Source organism: Uranotaenia lowii, chromosome 3 (genome assembly GCF_029784155.1).
Source record: "Uranotaenia lowii strain MFRU-FL chromosome 3, ASM2978415v1, whole genome shotgun sequence".
In the NCBI taxonomy this organism is placed as follows: Eukaryota; Metazoa; Arthropoda; class Insecta; order Diptera; family Culicidae; genus Uranotaenia; species Uranotaenia lowii.
Window position 1 is genome coordinate 272,102,004 of NC_073693.1, and position 16,623 is coordinate 272,118,626.

A 16,623-nucleotide genomic window follows, 5' to 3' on the forward strand; every position below is an offset into this window, starting at 1 on the left:
TTTTGTAGTGGTTGTAGGGATTTTGTACGACACTTTTTCTAACATTTGATACTAATTTAAAATTCATAAATCGATTCACGTCGCGATTGGTTGCAAAATCACATAATTATTTCTCTATACCCTAAACCAGTGGTCGGCAACCTTTTAAGTCGGAAGAGCCAAAAACCTCAAATTTTAAAAATTTTAGAGTTTGAAAGAGCCACATAAAAGATTGTTTTGTTTTTTTTTTTAATTAAAAAATCAAAATAAATGAATGATTAATGAACATCAGTTTTACAAAAATGACTTCAAATGCGTTAGAGTTTTTTTTTCTTACTCTTGGATTTTTCTTTTCATTCTGTTTCTGATTATCTTTCAGAGCATAGATTCTCTTCTGGATCGTCAACTCTTCTTACATGGTTTGAATGTATACCAATTTTAATACGTGGGCAAAATCGAGTCAACAAAGTTTTAAGTGCAAATAAAGCTTGAATGTTTATAATTTCTTCGGCAAAGACAAGCTTTTAGAATAACGAAGTAAAGAGAAATATTTTTTTTAATACTGAAAAGCTTTTTCAGTATATTAGCCAGATTTAGTATTCTAAAAAGTATGAGGTTTAAATCAACTAAAATTTATTTAGTCTATAATTTTTATCTTAAAAAATTATGCTCCTGACAACTGGTAGGATTTTGAAAATTCATAACATCAAGCGAACGAGTCTTCAGAATTTTATGCATCTGGAAAATTCAAAAATCTCATTGCATGTCACATGTAATTCTTTAGTATTGTGCGTTTAATTCAATGAAAAATACAATATGATACATTGTATATTATTCATCAATTCTTGTCAAAGCTTAGTTTGTTGGAGTAAAATGTTGATTGACCAGTATAAATTTCTAGAAATGATATTATGTAGACTTCATGTAAAAATCAATATCAATATTTTATCAATATTTTTAAAGTTTAAAAAAAATAAATAACAATAAATCAACGATGATTAACTAACAATCGCAAATGAAAAATAAAATCCGTTACTGCAAATTTGTTCAAAATTTGTGTGCTTTTTGGGCATATTGGTTGCACCATCACACTTAAATTTTTAAATATTTATGTTCAAAGACTCAAAGGTTTACATTCAATACATATTAATAAATTATTTTAAAAAAAACTGCTTCAGAGCGAAAATGTCAATTTAGTTATTGGAAACAAATATTTAACCTGTGGTGAAATTTTCAAATACCGAATTGTAATTACTATTTATTCTCAATGATGATTCGAGTTTGAAAGCTGTCAAACTTTATTTTGTAATTCTCAGTTCTTAGTTTTGGAATTTTGTATTTCATGTAGATATCTATTCACTTTTTTAATCTGTTATTTATTGAACAGATTTTCCAGAACTTTTCTGTAAGTATCCAGGCCGGGCATTGGGTTTCTAAATGTAAAACTAAACGTATTTTTCGAAAAATACAAGAAAAAAGCTGAAAAATAAACACACGAAAATGATTTTCTTTACCAAGGCACATCAGAGGCGTTCAATGCTTATTTAACAATTTCAAAAAATGCATGCGAATTTATTTTGTAAAATTAGTGGAAAATTTGGAGTTTCATAAAAAAAATTTGATTAATCCTGGAAAAAAAACGGGTCTTTTCCCTCGATAAAAGGCAACCAGACCGGGCCTGGCCTCATCAAATTTTTCTTTGAAAATCTGGGCAAGCCTCGGATGAAGCGGTAAATTGGAATGCTAATGGCCGTAAGAACGGGGAGCGTTTTGAGGGTTAACCCCTCTACCATGAGGGTCCAAGAAAAGCAAGCGAGGTTTTTTACTCAACACTCAATTTTTGGTTCTCACTAAAATTTTGTAATTGAATAAGATTGTTCAAGTAACAAACTTGACTTAGAACTTTAGCATCAGTTCTAATTCAAGTCAAGTCAACCCACACTAATCTCAGGTACAAAATTCTGCAACAGTTATTCAAAATTTTCTCACTTGTTGATTGAAACTCAGTTCTTTATATTAAATTTTAAATGAGAATCAATTCATTCCAGCAATTTTGATACCAAACTGTCAAAATCATAATTGTATTTCTGTTTTTATATTTTATTTTCTGTATCGAGTTTAAGATTTTTGATTTGAAATTTGAATAATTATTGGAAACTTTTGATAGAAAGATAAAGTTTGGAAATCCTGGTTCAAACAAAATTTGAGCCATGAATTTCACAATGCGTATGCATTTTCATAATTAAAAAGCTTTATTTTCTGAATTTGGAAAAAAGAAGAATAATAACCGTCCTGAGTATTTGTTTTGTTTAAAGATAAAAAATTCTTGAACTTAATTCTTATGCTAAATTCAGGTATAGCCAAGCTTTAAAAGGCCATCCACAACTGAAAACTCGGAACTAGATCTTCATTTTTTTATTCTGAATTTGAATTAAGATTTAGAAAGCGTATTGAAGTTCGGAAACAGATTAAAAATTCAATTTTTTAATGCAGGTTCAGAATTTGGATTTAGAAATAATATTACATTATTTTCAATTCCGATTTAGATTGTAAATTGAGGTTTATAACGTTGATTGGTAACGTAATTTTAAAATTTCAGCTGAAGATCACAAATAATAAGCAAAATTTGATTTTATTTGGAAGTTGATTTTATGAACAAAAAAACTAATTGCTTTTCATGAAAAAAGCATCCACATGATTTTTGCGTTGGAATTGATTTTAGATGAAAAGTGTTTGCAGATAAAGAAACACGTAATCTTCACGAGGAAAAACTCGGTGTTTTGATTCGTTTATTTTCAAATAGCAGCTTTTTAGATAGAGAAAATAGATAGTGGCCATCAGACGTGAAAATCATAGTTTTTATATTTTACTTCAGCTTAAATTTTTTTATATTTTTTGCATCGATGATTGATTGAAATGGTTGATTAATTCTAATAAAATTCTGGAAATTTCAACTGATCAATCTTCATAGAGGGATAAAAGCAAAATGTAATATTTTACATTGTTTGATTTTTTTTTGTTTCGATTATAGTCGTTTTACCATCTTTATGGCATTCGCAACTTTATCCACGTTGCAGTTGGCGGATCGTTATTGAAAAACTTATCCGGTACAACTGTGTTCGATATTTACTCTTGGGCTCGAACTCGCGGATATCGGCTCAGGAGACAACAGACTTGCCAACTGAGCTATGTCACAAGCCCTTACGTAATTTGATAACAAAACAGAGTCTGTCCAAAAACGACTTTTTTGTAAATGATAAACTTTGATTTTTCTGTGTTTGTGTTCGATGGATTCGATTGCCTTATCAAGTTTCGTGGAATCTAAGAATGGAACGTGTTCAGAAAAAATTTGTTCATCGAGCACTAAGACGTTTACAATGCACGGAAAAGTTGAGTTATTCATAAAATGTGTTGTGATTACACATTCAAAATAACTAATCGGTTGTTGATCAAAATTTGAATATCCCCAATTCAATTTTGGGTAGTTTTGGGTCGCCAATATACAGATGTAAACTAAAATTCGATTATTCAGCTCTGTATAAAAAGTTGCTGTTGTTGGAATCAGTTGGAAGGGGATGTCAAAGGAAATTAGAGAAGCATTTTGCATGGGAGTGCCAAGCATTCATTTGTAAATATTCGCGGGGATCATAAAAGAAAAATCATAGAAATTAATGTGAATCAATTGCAGGAGCATAACTTCGTTCGTTATCGATTGTGGTTCGTGTGGTGTACCGGAAGCTAGTATGTAGGTAAATGTAAACTCTTTTCAACCGTAGTCAAATGCTGATGAATAAAATTTATTTATGACGGATCTTCCGGACTGAATTTTATTTGATTTCAGGACAAAATATAACAATTGCAATTACATAATGACGCGGAAGGAAATCATCGAAAAGGAACTAACTTTTGAGAAAGAAAAGTGATGTTGTCGTTCCCAGGCAGAAACGGATATCCATTTTTAGGCTATCGCAAAAACGATGGAGGAACACGACTAGCCCGAAAAGATTTTGAAAAAGTTTCCGATTTATTTTTATGTAGGTACGATGAGAGAAAATTTAGATCTTTTATCCCATCATCAAGGATGGGAATGGACACTGTCCAGGATATTCTGTGTTCCGGAACGTCAAAAAGTTCCAATAGAATGTACGTCAACAGTTAATTAGAAGCTAGAGTATAAACCGAAAAAATAGCTTCAACTAGCCATTAGCAGGATAGTTGCTATTTCACCGAGTTCCTGCTGGAGAAAGGTAACGCGGTATGTATAAGGTTGAAATTAGTCGTATTTTTAAGTTTGTTTTATATCTGCACCAGAATATCCTTGATAATTAGAACGCAGTGAAAACCTTTTTGGTGAATTCAAGATTTCGGGTTTTAAAATATGAATATTCATTCTACAATTGAATACAATATTTTATTTAATATGTTTTGAATTTATCTGTTTTTAATTCTAAAATCTCATTCAACCAACAGATGGCAGAACCGATAAACCGGAAGACTGGTCACTTACTGGAAGGGACCATGGACAATGTGTTGTTGCCTAATCACCTTCATATCGTTACAGGTTTGTTTTGCATTTCGGCCCTTGAATTTTATTCATCATTTCTTGTACATTTTATCTGTTTGCAGATTCCTATTGTGTCGTTTCCCTTTAAGAGAAAGGCCGGCGCAGAGGCTGATTCGACGCTGTAGAAACATCAAGCATTGATCTAATTCCGATGCTAACAATTAAGATAAGTATTCAATTTCTTGGCACTTTTTTCAGAATTATTTTGTTGCTGTTGATAAGATCCCGAAATTAAGGAAAACCACCTAATGTTCCAGTTAGAGATGTACTAGCTGTGCTAGATTTGGACTACATGTTCGAAATCTACCTTTTTCTAAAAGCTATCGATCTTCGTCTATAATTTCTTTTTTTATTTTCATATTCCTTTTCTACCTTCCTTCCTCCTCTCACAAAGTGTTAAGTTAAGAAATCAATTGTAAACAACAAAATCGATTTTGGCTCCTTAAAGCCTAAAGGTATGAGCCGTTTCAAATAAAGAATTGTTAAAAAAAAAAAAAAGATCCCGAAATGAATACAAGAAATCTAAAAGTAATTTGATTTCGGTATTGAAATTGATTTACAATATCTTTCTTCGAATTGAATTTAGATGTTGTACCTATTAGTATTTTTGTTCATGATCTAGATAGAAATGTTATATTCGAGACATGACAATTTTTTATTCCATCTTTTATGTTATCAGACGAAAACAAATTCTCACAGCTTGGAATTGATTTTTTTTGCTTGGTTCTGGAACGAAAATTTAATTAGAAACTTAGGTATCGACAAGATAGCACATGATAGAAATATTTTAATTTTTGTAAATACATTAGGTAGCTATTAAGTTACGACTAAATTTCGTTTTCCTGTTGTTTTTATTCGTATCACATACGTGAACAACATAACTGCATTTGTCAATATAAGCATTGCATTGATGAACAACTCATAAGTTTTTTTTTATCGTTTTAGTGCGGCTACTGCTCCCGATCAGAAAACCTGAGTGAGCTGAGTGTTTAGTTAAGAAAACGGCACTGGATGACCTATCGGGTACTCTGGACACGGTCAGTGGTCGCAGTGACGTCGGTGAGGAACTGATGCTGAGCCTTGTCTTCCCGTTCTTCATTATAGTTCACATAAAAGCTTGCATCAGACACCACCTCATGGGGAGCACCTTCCAGGCGGAACATGAAGATGGCTTTATGTTTGGATATCCCATTCCGGTTTGTTTTCGAAAGAGTAATTCCGAAGATAGCGACAATCCTTAAGAAGACAGATCAAAGTTCGAACTTGGATGTCGGCTTTTGGTCTGCTCGATTGAAGAAATAAGAATTTAAGAACCAAGAAGTTTAAGCTTTAACGCGTTCGAATCGTGGATATCACTTGCCTTGAATTATGTAATTGTTAGAAATAAAAAAATATTTTTTGGAAAAAGAGTTATTTTTTTTGAAGAAAACTTTATCAACTTTACTTTTGCAGAGAAATTTTCAAAATACATGGACATCCCCATGTCAAAATATACAGAATTGACTAACTGGCTGAAAGCTTTCGAATGTGTAAAAGCTTTTTGCTCACGCTCTGTGTAAAGCGCCCAAACATAAAACTAAGTGGAGACACTTTTCTCGAATCTGTATGGATTTTTATACAGAACAGAGTAACTTTGTTTACCGTGTGGAGAGAACCTCAAGAAATGACACCGTATCCTGATCGCTGTCAACTATTGCAACTAGAAACACTATCTCGTCGTCGAAGTTTACAACAGGCTACGTTTGTAGTGAAAATTTTGAATGGTGAAGTTGATTGCCCTGAGCTGCTGTCATCGCTGGACATTCGCGCAAGTCAAAGGACACTACGAAATAACTCTCTCATACAACCGAAATTTCGACGCACTACGTTCGCCTTCTACCAGCCAATAGATTCAATGATAAGAATGTTTACTGCTTCCGAAAGTTTGTTCGAATTTGGCGAGTCCTCCGGAAAATTTACCGGAAAACTGAAAAGATCATCATTGTTGTAATATTTTTAATTTTTGTTGTTTCTGTTTTATTATTCATTAAGACACCACAGTCAGATGAAATTTAAATAAATATACAAAGAATATACAAACGTTTGGAAATAAATAATCCGATGATAATTTAATTCTGTTGTATTAAAACAACAATTATTTTTTGCATTTACAGTTAATGGTAAACTAATTCTTGATTACGTTGCTGATGCTTCAAAAACAGTAAAAAGCAAAGAAATTGTAAAAATAGGCTTCTAAAAATGCTATTTTGCCATTTGGTCCTCTCTGCTTGTTCCTACAGCGGATGCAACTTTAAAATTCTTTTCTGAACCAATGAAAATCCGTGTGCCGGATCGTAAGACTTAATTATCACTTCAACACGATCGTATTAATATTTTTTTCAAAAATATAGGTACATAATATTAGCGCAGTTAGCTAAAGAGCCGCAGCTTTATATTAAAAGAGCCGCATGCGGCTCGCGAGCCGCAGGTTGCCGACCTATGCCCTAAACCAAGCTCGCTGGATTTTCCGGTTTTATTAGGGCATGTCCGAATATTCAAATGTTAAAATGTAGGAAGGATGCGAACCAGCTGGGTATGCGGAAACTCTAAAAAAAAAGGTTTTTGTTAGATTTATTCACATTTATTACAAAACCAAGCAAAAAACTGAAGTTTAGTTTTTTTTTTGCAACAACTTAACCTTCCAAAGCTGCTCGGGTCAGTATGACCCGAAACGCACATTCAGATCATTTGAATCTTCATTTCAATATTCTGAAGAACTGAGATTGTTAAGAGACCAAGTATGTTCTATGGAAACGCCAACAAACGACAGGTAAAATTGGATCTAAAAGGATATTTTGCGAACAGCTTTGGAGGGTTATCATATAAAGTGGCACTTTTAAGAATAAGATTGATAGTAGAAAATTAGTAATCATTTTGAATATTTTAAGATTTTTTTATCATTGTAGAAATTTAACTCCCAAATTGAGATTCCACAGCATCCTCAGTAGTTGTATTTATTAACTTCTTGTAATTTGAAAATCACAAGAGAAACACCATTCCTACCTCTTACGACAATGCCATATTTTTCAATTTGGAAACCCAATATACTTTTTCGATTCCGCATGTCGGCAATCTCACAAACTTTCAAAGCGGCTTCCACACTAAAAGATATTCGTATAGACCTTTTGATGTCATTGAAAAGTTCAACCCAAAAACACTTTTAACTTGATAAAGAATTGACCCATCCTATAGAAACAAGTCAAGGAGCTCGAGTTTTGTTGAAGTCAATTTTTGTTCGAACGCTTCCTCGCAAAGATGCTTTTGGTTTGCATTTTGCTGTCAATTTTTTTCAATGATAGGTACAATTAGCTCCTTGCAGTTTGGTAGCCTTACATGCGTCCTTGGGATTTTTTGTGGATTTAACGTTGAAAATCGTTAAATCCACAAAAAATCCCAAGGACGCATGTAAGGCTACCAAACTGCAAGGAGCTAATTGTACCTATCATTGAAAAAAATTGACAGCAAAATGCAAACCAAAAGCATTTAAATAAACAAAATTTAAAAAAAAAATCAGAAATACAGGTTCTCAAAAACTAGTAGGTATTTAAGTATTTAATTATCTATCACAGGTATCACTGGTAAATTCAAGGTACATGGGAGAATTCTTGGACTTTTCCGTTATAATTTATCGTCTTAATTTTTTTCAGAAAACACTTTGGTTTATTAGTTTTTGAAACGCCGATATAAAGCACAGCACTATGAGTGATTTGGAGAAAGGCTTGCAAAAACAACTTTCCTCGTAAATAAAAGATATTTGAAACATTATTCCAAATAAAGGGGAGATAAGAGCATCACGAGCACCCGGGGCATAGTAAGCACTCCTCAAGATTAATTTCGTACTTGCTTCAGTATAAATTTTTCAGCAAAAAAGAAATCTCCTTATCATCTTTATAGAAATATTCAAAAAATAAAAACAACCAGGATCTCAAGTGACGAAAAAATATAATTTTTGAGCACCGGAAAATAAGCTCTTATGATCGGTTAAATCATCTTGATCTATAATAAATATACGAGCTGCAACACGCTGTACACATTGTTTCTCAATTTTCACCATCATTAGATTTTTGATTTTTCACTTTAATCAATTATAGAACGCATTTTTACTTTAACTTGTTGAATCGGGGTGAACAGGGCACCATTAATCGGGGCACGATGAGTTTTTTTGCCGTAGAATCTAGCAGCGAATTCAACTCGATGAAGTCATCCGCATTATAGAGCTACAGCTTGTCTAGTTTCATCTGACGATTTGGCCTATTGGTAAGGTTTTAGAGGTGAACAGATGACTCGAGTTCATTTCCTGATCTTTGCGATTTTTTTTTCATTAACCATTCATGATCGATTATTTTGATTTTTGTATTATACGGCTTGTAGTGCTATCCGCTTAACTAAACACCAGAAACATAATGTTTGAGTGTGTGTGTGGATTGTTTGTATTCTACAAACAGACAAACATTTTTCTAATATAGCTTTGTTTGATGGACTCACGATTCACCGTTAAGTGCAAAATGCATCGATCATGAATGGTAAATAATAAAAAAAATCGCTTCGACCAGGAATCGAACTCGAGTCATTTGTTTATCTCTCCGACACCTAACCAATAGGCTAAATCGACAGATGGAAACCAGTTACGTTGTAACTCTATAATTCAGTTGACTTCATCGAGTTGAATTCGCTGCTAGATTCTACGGTTAAAAACGCTCATCGTGCCCTGATAAATGGTGCTCATACTGCCCCAGAATGAGTTCTCATTAGACCCCAACAGTGACTGATTTTCAGAATTCGGCAAAAAATTTTATAATGCTTTTTTAGAAGTTTTTATCCACTTTTTTAAGTTTCAACCAGTTAGGAAGTAGACGAAATAATGATGTAATTCACATGCTTTAGTGGTTTTCTATGATTAATTAAGCGTCCTTCTTTAGGCCTAGCATGCCCTTATCATCCCTATCATTGAGATATATCATCGAAATTATTGAAAGTTGAGTAATATTCTTGTCACAAACGACGTTCTCACAACAAACTACGTTCCTTATAATAAAAAAGCGATAAAATTTTGATAAATAAGAAGTATCGTACCTCTCAAAGTAAATTTTCAATAATCCATTTTCAGTTGCACTAATCACGTTCATAAGCTTTTGCTAGTTGGCACTCAATATATTTTTATTTTTTGGATTTGGCTCACTGCACTCTTTTATCCGATTACATTTAATAATATCACCAATCACCAAACTACATTCCAAGTGTGATGTCAGTGACTGATTGGGGATAGCTGTTGGTTTTTTTTTCTTTTTTTCAACGCTCGGTCAGCGAGCAGCGGTCGAACTTTTCAACAGCTTCACAATTTATTCCAACTTTTTTTCATCTTCTTTTCTCGTATATCTCCTTGGGTACTGATAGAGGAAATCCAACTGCTTTGAAATATGGGGAAAAAAATTAAAAACTGAATCGTGCGCCGGAGTAATATTCCACCTTTTATTTTTTCATTTTTTTTCTCTCACTAGCCGTTGGTTTAGACGCGCAAGGTGGAAAATATCACTTGTGAACACACTATCGAGATTTGAAATCACTGCTGCAGCTTGTCATCGGTTTGTTACTGGTTGGTGTAGTTGTAGAACTCTTTTAGCAGCTGCCAATACAGGGAAAAAAACGGAAGCTGCACGATTTCGGAAGCTGAGATAAATGACACAGGTGCACTGGTGCATTGGTGCATTAAAACTAGAGGAGAGCTCTTGTTGTATTGACTCGTCACTTTCTTTCTTTCCTTCTTTCGATATACAGATGTTGCACTTCGTTAGGATTTTAACGGTCACTTGCCGGTCGCTGACAGGATAACTGCTTTGCTCTTTATTATGTTATGTAATATTTAAACATTTTTTCCCCAAACTACAGAACTTCAAGGATGAAGATTTTTTTTTCAAAAAATGCACCTACAGCTGCATAACTTCACCCTACACTTAGGTATTCCAGAAGAGAAGCCCTTCAAAGAAGATTCGGCTCCAGGTGAGTAACTTGTTTGAAATTCAATTTGACACCTTCGATGGCGCGAATGCACCGGCACAAATATGCAAATCTCTTCATGCAAGTCGCTCGCGTTCCCCGAGAGCAAATAGGACGGAATCTGTCACCGTACTACACTGAGTGCTGCTGTCACTTCACCAATCCATGGATGGAAAACGACACCGCAAATAATATCCTTGGCGACCGGAATACCTGGTCGGGACGCGCTAATTCCATTCCATTGTTGCTCTGCTAGCCAGCTACCAGAAATCGGGCACTATCCGGCGGATTTAGCCGTTTTTTCCCCAACTTCATTCAGACAGTAGAATAAAACCCAATTCACATTGGTTCCCCAACCAACAAAAAATATCCACCAGACAACCACAGGAGCAAAAAAAACACACCAACCAATATCAGCCAAATCACCCAACCGAAAGTTCCGCGGCAAGTGTTTTCGAACCACGTGTAAATCCGACGAAAGCGCGCTTCCAACTGAATGTTGGCGCGCGGCAAGTCTAGCCAGAAACTTGCTGACTGACGGTCGCCATACACGCGCCGGTGAATGACACGAGCATGGGGAGCAACGAAGTTCACTCGGGTTGGCTGCGTTCTTATGTTTTCGAATTCGGGCGGGAGAGAATGAACGTTTGTTGGGTGAGGGACCACGTGTATTTGCCACCCATCGGCCGACCGGTGGGTAGAACAATTGGTTGGAATCTGCCGGTTGGGCCGTTCGTGTGGATTTGATGAATTATTGCATCTCAGGCTGCTGAGAGAACTTGAATGGGGAGCCGGTTTGAGAATTGAGATTGCTCGGGGAGCCGAATTCATTGCCGGTATACTGTTGTTCGTTGAATTTGCGAGATATGGGCTCTAATTTGCCTAAGCATAAATTCAAGAATTTGAGCTTGATAAGTAGATGTAGTGTTTTGGAACTTTTTTTTTTGTTTCGATTATAGTCGTTTTACCATCTTTATGTGAAAGTGAAAGTTCACCACAATGGCATTCGCGACTTTATCAACGTTCCAGTTGGCGGACAAATATTGAAAAACTTACCGATACAACTGTGTTCGATATTTATTCTTGGGCTCGAACTCGCGGACATCGGCTCAGGAAGCAACAGACTTGCCAACTGAGCTATATCACAAGCCCAGTGTTTTGGAACGATTTGGGGATCTTACTCAAACGGATTTCAAACAGTGGAAAAAAGTTATTTAGAGATTTTAGATAAATCTACAAACTCATATTGGTTTAAGCATATGTCTGCGTCGAGAAATGCGTTGAATTTATCTAGAGTCCCCTCAAAATCATGGGTCACACACAATTATTAGTCACCGGCCATTTGAACTGCTGATATCTACTGAACTAAAAGAAATTTTTTCATACTTCTATTTTTAGTTTATCGATAACATCATCAAAATGCATTCAAAATATTATGTGTGCGCTTGATAACAGTTCAATTGCTGTTTGTATAGTTTTAGTCATACGTTGATAATTATCTGTTGAACTATCGCAAAAATTTCCAATGTTATAAGGCTGACATTTTAAATCGTTAAGCCCCTTATGCGGGTATTTGAAAAATTCCAACAAAATAATTAGGTCTCATATAAGCAAAAAGGACGAGTTTACGTTTTCCAAATGAAACTGAGCGAATAAAACGCGAAATTTTACAATATCTACCAAATCTCACACAATCATGGGTCACGTTTTTTTGCTAGTAATGCAAAACATTTCTTGGTTACTATAGCTCAACCCAAATGCCCCTCGAACTTTTACTATCAAAGAATGCCCCTGAATGTTTGCCAGAAACGCGACGATTTTCATGTTGATATTCGGGTGTTGCCATGGACTTCTATGTGACTAATAATTGTGAACAATTTGACTAAATTATTACGGGCATAATTGTGGTTTTGAAAAATTACGTTTTTTTTTAACAAAACTGAAAATAAAAACATATTTGTTTTAATCATAATCATGTAACTTAAGATACAAATCTTTTGAATTGTTACAATTTGAATTTCGTTAGCTTGTACTCGTTCCTTACAATTTTCATATTTTTTTAAACAATATTTGCAGAAAACCTATCCTTTGTTGTGAACCTCGCCAGCAAACGCCTCTTAAAACTTGATCTCGTATGAGCAGATTTGATAAAGTATGGGAGATTATTCCATTTTCGAATACCTCTGATACACCGTTGCTACATCAGAGCTCGGCTACGAAATTTATGCATTCACTGAAACATGGCTCGATTCATCCGTACCGTCTAGTCAGTTATTCTGTTCTGACTATAACGTTTTTCGTTGTGACAGAAGTGATGCTAATAGTCGCCGTAGTAGAGGTGGTGGGGTACTCATAGCGGTATCAACCATGCTTAGCTCATCAATCGAAAATCTTAATGTTGAAAACGCAGGTTTGAGTGGTGGAATAGAGTTATCTTTATTCATGTTTCGTCTATGAGGTCATTAGATTAATACTATATTAATTAGCGATAGCTAATTGTCACTTCCACATCTTATATTCCCTAACCGGAAAAGTACTCATTTTTCAATGAGTACTTTGATATTCTTACCCAGAATATCTGGCAACACTGTTGTGTTACCACGAATCCAATTTGTGTTGTCTCGCTTAACCGTGTGATGATGTAAACATTTATACCGCGTTTATCATCATCACCTGTCATCAGCAATCATTGATCTATTGTTCTCGATTGCGAATTGAACAACAAGCAAGAGGAACCAAAACAAACAATGTTTTGGTTCTGCTGCAATCGGCAGCAATGTGCTCCAACGAAATCGTAAGTATCAACACTTAATATTGACAGCATAGAAAATTTGTGGGTGAAAGTATCATATGATAACAGCTCATTTTTGATCGGGACAACATATGTACCACCAGAAAAAAGTCACGATGGATCAGTCATCGATTTACATGTTGACGCGTTATCAGCGGCCAGGCTACGACACTCTGCATGTAATGTCATTCTTCTTGGTGACTTTAATCAATTGCAACTAATCTGGATTTCTGGCCAGAACAACAGCATGGTGTTAGATTCTGCTTCAGTGATAAATAGGGGGAAGTGTTCCTAAATGCGCATATTTGGTAATATGCGCATACAGCCGATTGACGATATGGCTGGAGATTCATCATATCTAATCAGTGCAGTTTGAGGGTAATACGCTTTGAACATGTGGCATTAAAAAAATTAGTTGTTATATAAAGTGAAAAAAATTTAAAAATTCAAACAAGATTTTTGTCAATTTTATTATAATATATTCAACTTTATTTATCGTGCGTATGGATTCTGTGAACAAAAATTTTAATGGGTTTTCTTTCTTATTCATCTGGAAATTGGAAATTCAACAAATTGAAGCTTTTGGCAAAGTTGTAAATGATAAGATATCGGAATAAGAGACAGGTTCTGAATGCCCATATCAAGGCAGGTTAAATGCCTATATCAAGAAAAATAGATAAGTCTTATAAATTTTTTACTTCTTATCATTGAAACATTAAATCTACGCTCAAATCACGATCTTACAGCGAAAAAGGAAGAACTTCATACTGATCCGATAAAAATACGATATGAACAAAATATTACTATGAAATATGGCCATATAGCATACTAATTATGTTTCATGCAAAAGAACTAGTGTCATCTAAAATTTCCCCAAAATTTCAGCCTTGACGTATGCTTAACATCCGTTTGTACTATTTTCAATTAAATAATATCAAAATATTACATCAAGTGTTAATGAACTATAGATCAAAACATAAATATGCGCATTTGGCCCGCCAGTTTCGGAAATCAGCTATTTTGACTTCTTTTATTATAAAATTATTTTTTTAAAAACTGTAAGATATTTTGACAGAAAAATTGCTCTAACGTATAGAAAACAGATGTCCGCTCATGTGTATATAGTTTTCAGACTCCTATCTATTGGAATATGGGAGAAAATGAGTGCTTTCCTTAATATGTGCATATAGCCCGCCTCTCCCCTAGCACATAACACGCGCCTCAAAATCAACAGAGCGTTAAATTTCATTCAACGAGTCAAAAACTTTTCTTCCAGGGAGGCGATTAAATTAATTCATGAGAATCTGAGAATCAACGATTACCCGAAAACCTTAATCAACAGATTGATTCGAAAAGCGAACGAAACCGACACCCCCCAAAACACACAAGATACACCCACACAACACTACCAATCCATATTACACATCGACGGCCTAACTGCAAACGTAATACGTGCGCTCAAGAAGGATTACCCGCATATACGCATTGGCGCCACGCAAAAGCATACGATACGCAGCCTACTGCCAGTGGTCAAAGATCCGATATTGCCGATCGATCGCTCCAATGTGGTCTACCATATCCCATGCGCAGGCGCTCCCGAACGAGATGAAGAATGCTCCAAATGCTTTTGTGCAGATCAGCTATAAGTTACGGACTAGAATGTCGAAACATAGATGTGCTGTAACCAAATTGAAACGCATATTAGCAGCAGGGGCCACAGCGTCAAACCCCAGCATCAGGGAACTGCGACAGTTAGCCGTCGTCGAACACTGCTTCGAACAGGAGCACATGTTTGACTTCGATAAAGCCATCGTCCTAGACAGTTCCAACAAAAACCATAGGCACCAAGAGGTACTCGAAAAGTGCTACATACAAAGCACGCCGAATACCGTCAACATCCAGAGCGACACAGATGGGAGAGCAATCTGGTACGGCGGAGTGTTTCACTCTCTCGCAAACACTCGCAAGCGCTCATGGACGCCGGGTTCTGACGGTAAAGAAAACGCTATGAAAACCCAAACAATAATAACAAACAGTGAGTCGAGTGAAAGAAGTTTTGCCATGGACGTGTTCCAAAACGACGGAGTAGGCACCGACGCCCTGGCCAATACCAGAATATTGGGCACGTAAGTCACACGCAAGCTTTCCTCCTCACTTCCGACATGAAATGAGAATTCAAATTCGAAAATTTATAACCAGAATCCGGACTGTTGATGAACGCTTTAGGAGTGCATCTTCTTTGGACAATAACACGAATGTCCGAGTAAGTAATTAATGTGAATATTATTTATGAGAAAATATGTTCTTTGCTCCGGTATTTAATTTTAGTTCCTTGATAAAAAATTAATATAATTCGAAACGTTGGATGAAGCACATAAAAAAAGTGTTATAAATTTACCTGATGAGACCGATAAGGAGGAGCTCGAAAAGCTGGAGCAGCTGCATCGTTCCCGAGAAATATGAAAGTTCTATCAGAAACTCAACGCATCCCGCGAAGGCTTCGTGCCGCAAGCCGAAATGTGCCGGGATAAGGACGGGGGCATTCTGACGGACAACCGTGAGGTGATCAAAAGGTGGAAGCAGCACTTCGATGAACACTTGAACGGCGGCGCACATGCAGGAGATCAAGACGGTCGCGGTGGGGGGAGGTACATCGCCGGCGTAGCCAACGACGTAGAGGAGCCACTCTCAAGGATGAGTGAAGTTAAGGAAGCCATTCGCCAGATGAATAGAAATTAGTCAGCTGGGAAGGATAGCATCGCCGATAAACTCATCAAAATGGGGCCGGACAAGTTGGCCGATTTCCTATACCAGTTGATGGTTCGGATCTGGGAAACAGAACCGGAGGAGAGGGTAATATGCTCCACCTAAAAGAAAGGCGACAAATTGGACTGTGAGAACTACCGAACGATCACTGTCCTCAATGCCGCCTACAAAGTTTTGTCCCGAATTCTACTCCTCCTAATGCCACAAGCAAACAGATTCGTCGGAAGTCATCAGGCTGGCTGCATGAAGGGACGGTCAACGACGGACCAGATCTTCACATTACGGCGAATCCTCCAAAACTGCCGTTAACACCAAGTCCCCACGCACCATCGACTTCAAAGTCGCATACGACACGATCGATCGGATTTCGGGTGAATTGTCGAGTTCATTCGAATCGCCTAGGGGGCTTCGACAAAGCGATGGTCTTTCCTGCATGATGTTCAATGTGGCGCTAGAAGGTGTTATTCGACGAGTGGTGGGCGAAATGCGG

General features: G+C 36.0%; 1 protein-coding gene and 1 long non-coding RNA gene across 4 annotated transcripts in view; one reads left to right on the forward strand and one right to left on the reverse strand.

Annotated features, from left to right (window-relative positions):
* The window catches only part of LOC129755113 (uncharacterized), a 116,655-nt gene extending 105,592 nt beyond the window's left edge, over positions 1-11,063 (reverse strand). Inside the window, exons 1-2 of one of the 3 annotated variants that reach the window (XM_055751446.1) lie at positions 10,981-11,063; positions 9,656-9,990 (exon numbers count right to left, since the gene is read on the reverse strand). The gene's annotated coding sequence lies outside the window, so the exon portion shown is untranslated. The remainder of the gene's footprint in view (positions 1-9,655; positions 9,991-10,980) is intronic. The other 2 variants (XM_055751447.1, XM_055751448.1) reach the window with 2 other exon arrangements.
* On the forward strand, positions 4,122-4,815 carry LOC129755117 (uncharacterized). Its single transcript, XR_008739173.1, has 3 exons — positions 4,122-4,234; positions 4,450-4,540; positions 4,606-4,815. It is a non-coding gene; the product is annotated as an uncharacterized LOC129755117 (long non-coding RNA).
* Positions 11,064-16,623: the final 5,560 nt, after the last annotated feature.